The following is a 5,548-nucleotide window of genomic DNA, read 5'->3' on the forward strand; positions in this document are numbered from 1 at the left end:
AAGACTGGTACAAGACAACAGAAGGGCAACGGTGCATCAAATGACTGCAGATCTTAATCAGGGATCCTCTCAAATGATCTCTGAACGCACTGTTCGCCGTACGCTGCATCGTATGGAATATGGAAGCGGAAGGCCTGTTCGAACACCTTTGCAGCCTGCAGTTAACAAGATAAAACGTCTCCAATTCGCACAGGAACACAAGGATTGCACAGTCGAGCATTGAAAAAAAGTCATGTGGTCCGATGAATCACGTTTCCAGTTGCATCATGCAGATGGCAGAGTGAGAATTTGGCGGGAACAGCATGAAAGCATGCACCCCACATGCATGAGTACAACCCTTCAAGCTGGTGGGGGCAGTGTTATGGTTTGGGGCATGTTTTCCTGGCATGATTTGGGCCCTTTAATTCGTGTGGAACAACGTCTGAATAGCACAACATACCAAAGTATCGTTGCTGATCAAGTTCATCCTATCATGTTGATGGCGTATCCCAATGGAGATGGCTTCTTCCAACAAGACAATGCGCCATGCCACGGTGCTCGTATTGTGCAGGAGTGGTTTCAAGAACATGAGGGAGACTTTACCTTGCTTAGGTGGCCCCCACAATCACCAGATCTCAATCCAATTGAGCATTTGTGGGACGAAGTTGAAAGAGCCATCAGGCAGCTGGTTCCACAACCATCAAATCTCACAGAACTGGACAGTGCTATTCATCAGGCATGGTGTCAGATTCCTCGCATCACCTTTCAACATCTCGTGGAATCAATGCCAAGAAGAATCGCCGCAGTATTGAAGGCAAAAGGTGGCCCAACGAAGTACTGATGGGGTGGTCATAATAATCTGGTCACTCAGTGTATTCCTCATTCCGGATGGATTCTATGCGAGTAATTCTCTATTTCTTAAACGGTGTTATACGAGGAGCAGGCGCTGCCTGTGTGTTTGTTTTACATGTCTTGTGAGGAAACTTCCCAGTGGCCTTGAGGACGGCAGCCCTCCTATGATTGATGTTGGAGAACATTTGAGTTGGAGTCAGTTGAGCGCTGTGGTGTGCAGTTTCTTTGAATGTACAGGTGAAACTCGAAAAATTAGAATATCGTGCAAAAGTTCATTTATTTCACTAATGCAACTTAACACCCATACCACAACTATCCGATGTCGATACTGAGTATTTGGGCGAGTACTTGAATCCACCCCTGAAATCGCGCTTGGACTATTTTGCTGGACGCACGGTTTTGTACTGCGCGGTTTGCACAATAGGCTGAACAATGCACTTTAAACTGCATTGTGTGTTATGTTTAGTGCGGTTCCGCACATATTCATATGGCTGAATACAACCACTCCTGTGTGAATGGAGCCTTAGGAGCTTTGGAATGCAGCATTTAAAGGTGAACTCCGGGGGTGAAGTAAACATTGTCTAAATACAAGAGGCATGTGTATTCTTACTTGAATCTTGGTGCGCTTTGTGTGTTTCTTCCAGATCTGTGAAGTAATCCAGCGTTAAACTTTTCCTGTATTAAGACCGGTCACTGCTGCTCTCTTAGTAGTACAGGTGATTGGTCTTGTATCCGCCCCCCTCCTGTAGTTTTCTGCAGGCAGCCTGTAGTGGGTGGAGCTGTTGCGTCCTTCCTACTGCTCTGCTCTTTGCAAAGCTTATGTGCAGCATAGTGATGATGTCACTGCTACATTTATGTGTTAATAATTAGAGGTGCACCGAAATGACCATTTAAAACCAAAACGAAACCGAAAATGTTTTTTTATTCTAACTTTTTCAAATGTTTTAAAATATTATATTTATTTTTTATAAACGTTTTAATTTTTTATATTTTATGTATTTATTCATTTTTATTAAATATTTGTTACTTTACTTTTAGGGGCTTCAGGGAAATATTAGGGGTCTAAACAGACCCCTGATATTTCCCTTTTAAAATAGAAAAAGGTGTTGAGGACACAGAGTCCTCAATCTCTTTTTCTGCAGCCCCTGTTATAAATGAACAGGACGCCTCTATACTGAGTGTTCCTGTTCATTCATAATTTCTGGACAGAGTATGTTTACTATAACCACAACTATGAATGAACAGGAGGTGATGTAGATCACTTACCAATCATTCATACTTGAGGACACAGTAAACATACTCTGTCCTCAATTATTTACGAACACTGATCACTGAGTGTTTGTACCTGCTCTCCATCCGGACATGCTGTCACAGGAGGCTGAGCGAGCGGAGCTCAGTCTGCTGTGACAGCGCTGGCTGTATCTGCACACACCGCTCTCCTATGATCTGTGATAGGAGGCTGAGCGGTGTGGGAGGACAGACGCTGGCCGCACACAGCACTCTCCTCCCGCAGTGCTCCGCCTCCTGTGACAGTTTCTCTCCTCCCCGCTGGGACACAGAGCAGTGCCCAACGGGAGCAGAGGAAGAGCGGATCAACCACTATTTCGGACAAAATAATGTCACTTTCTGCATTTTGCCAAAAGTGCCATTTTCGCCCGATATGTTTCGGTGGCCGATATATCGGTGCATTCCTATTACCAATCAGGTTTGCAAAGTTATTTGGTGCACATAAAGTGGTTTTATAGCCTATGTGGCTATTCAGCCTAGTGTTCAGCCTTAACTTGGTTTATAAATGATATAGGACATCGGTATGCAACCTTGGCACTCCAGCCATTGTGGAACTACAAGTCCCATGAGGCATTGCAATACTCTGACAGCCACAGGCCTGACTCCCAGAGGCAGAAACATGATGGGATTTGTACTTTCACCACAGCTGGTGTGCCGAGGTTGCCTCCCCCTGATATGGAGTGTTGAACAAGTGATTTATAAACATCCGGGCTTCAGACCTAAAAGAGAGGCAATTGTAAGGTCCAACAGAGGCCCGGCTAGGATCACATTGGCGCGGTGCCATTATCAGAAGTCCCATTCAGGAAGCCAGGCGGCGTGTAATGACTCGCCACCTGGCTCCCTGATTAGCCGGGGAGCCGGGCAGCGTGTAAAGACTCGCCACCCGGCTTCCCGATTTGCAGGGAAGCCGTCCCCATGCTTCTCATCACTAAGTGACGAGAAAGCATGGAGCCGGCTTTCTGGCCATCAGGAAGCCAGGCGCTGTGTAATGATGTGGCGCCCGGCTTCCTGATTGGCCGGGAAGCTGGCTCCTTGCTTTCTCGTCATGAGGTGACGAGGGAGCATGAAGCCGGCTTCCCGACCAATCAGAAAACCGGGCGCCGTGTCATTACATGCTGCCCGGTTTCCTGATTGGCTGGGAAGCCGTCTCCATGCAGTGCATTGAATCAGGGCCATTATCCTTCCAATCTCCATGTAAACTGGCAAAGCCAGAGTTGGGGAATGGGACACAGAGAGACACAGAGGGTCTTTTCAGTAACTACTGAGCACCATCAATGGAACATTCTTCCTCCCATGGATACCGGGCCATTTTTTCTTCTCACTCACAATGATGCCAGGGCATTCTTCCTCTTACTGACAACCGTGGGGCATTACCAACACCAGGCATTGTTTTCTCCCACTGACCACATATGTAAAGTCCACTGCTGGACTCTATAGGCTGTGCTGTACATTACATACTCTGAGCCCTGCACCAGGCTGTGTTCTATAATACAGAGTCCAGGCCGCTGCACTCTTTATGCTATGTTACATGTTACACCAAAGCTAAGAGTCACCTTTACTTACCCAAATCCTTGGTTATGGTGACACGCTGGGTCCTGATTCCTTTACCTTCTTTACTGCAGAGGAGAAGGGATCTTCTTCAGGTGACCATGTTGCTGGCTGGGGATGTAGACTATTTCCTATTGGGGGATCTATTACGCTCCATAAGACTGCACAGCATGATGACATCATGAAAAGGCAACTGGATGGCGTTGGGCACAGACTGCAGTCCTGGATCCCTGGTCACCAATGCCTGCGAGGGGTACAAATGGCAGATTTGGGGTAACAAACACCTTGTTAATGGATAGGATGGAGCGGGGATTATGCTAGAGATGGACTTTGGATACATTGAGAAGCACAATTATTAGGCAAGTGAGTATTTTGACCAAATCACCATTTTTATACATATTGTCCAACTCCAAGCTGTATACACTTGAAGGCTTATTGGATGTCAGCATTAGGGATGGGCCGAGTGTTCTATTCGAACATCGGCAGTTCCAGCGCGCGCCGAACTTTATGGGATGTTCGCCGTTTGTTCGACTGCGGACATTCCATAATACAAAATGCCCACTGAAGCTCTGATTTGTTAAAGTCTTGCACCTGACCACAGCTCAGTCAGGGCAATCAGGGCTCAGCAGAGGAGGGGCCTGAGGGAGAAAGTTCTCTATCAGGTCCCCCCATGCTGATTGACAGCAGGCGGGTGCAATAGCCAGCTTGCTATTGGCTATTGCATTTTACAATATCCAATAGCAGGCTGGATATGGCTCAAAGCCTGCAGATGAAGAGGGGGCGGGGCAGAGGAGAAGCGGACGGACCGTGACCACAGGGAGAGTGTAGTATATACAGGGGGGGGTCATGACCACCCTGTATATACTACACTCTCCCTGTACCCCCGTGACCACCCTGTATATACTAAACTCTCCCTATACCCCACATGACCCCCCTGTGTATACTACACTCTCCCTGTACGCCACATGACCCCCCTGTATATACTACACCCTCCCTGTATACTACATGACCACCCTGTATACTACACCCTCCCTGTATACTACACTGTCCCTGTATATAGTCACTGCATGACCCCCCTGTGTATACTACAATCACCCTGTACACCACATGACCCCCCTGTATATACTACACTCTCCTTGTACCCCACATGACACCCCTGTATATACTACACCATCCATGTACACTACATGACCCCCCCTGTATATACTACACTCTCCATGTACACTACAGGGCCACCCTGTATATACTACACTCTCGATGTACACTACATGATCACCCTGTGTATACTACAATCACCCTGTACACCACATGACCCCCCTGTATATACTACACTCTCCTTGTACCCCACATGACACCCCTGTATATACTACACCATCCATGTACACTACATGACCCCCCCTGTATATACTACACTCTCCATGTACACTACAGGGCCACCCTGTACCTGTATATGTACACATGGAAGGTGTAGTATATACAGGGGGGTCATGTGGTGTACAGGGAGAGTGTAGTATATACAGGGAGGTCATGTGGTGCACAGGGAGATTGTAGTATATACAGGGTGGTCATGTGGTGTACAGGGAGAGTGTAGTATATACAGGGGAGTCATGCGGGGTACAGGGAGAGTGTAGTATATACAGGGGGGTCATGTGGTGTACAGGGAGAGTGTAGTATATACAGGGAGGATGTAGTATATACAGGGTGGTCATGTGGTGTACAGGGTGAGTGTAGTATACCCAGGGTGGTCATGTAGTGTACAGGGGGTCATGTGGGGTACAGGGAGAGTGTACTATATACAGGGGGGTCATGTGGGGTACAGGGAGAGTGTAATATATACAGGGGGGTCATGTGGGGTACAGGGAGAGTGTAATATATACAGGGG

The 5,548-nt window shown here is 47.4% G+C and overlaps 1 protein-coding gene across 1 annotated transcript in view; it reads left to right on the plus strand.

Moving 5' to 3' along the window:
- Positions 1–5,548, plus strand: part of FAM120A (family with sequence similarity 120A) — a 116,761-nt gene that overhangs the window by 50,654 nt on the left and 60,559 nt on the right. The gene's annotated exons all lie outside the window — the stretch shown is intronic.

Source organism: Nanorana parkeri, unplaced genomic scaffold (genome assembly GCF_000935625.1).
Source record: "Nanorana parkeri isolate BGI_ZX_2015 unplaced genomic scaffold, ASM93562v1 scaffold997, whole genome shotgun sequence".
Lineage (NCBI taxonomy): Eukaryota > Metazoa > Chordata > Amphibia > Anura > Dicroglossidae > Nanorana > Nanorana parkeri.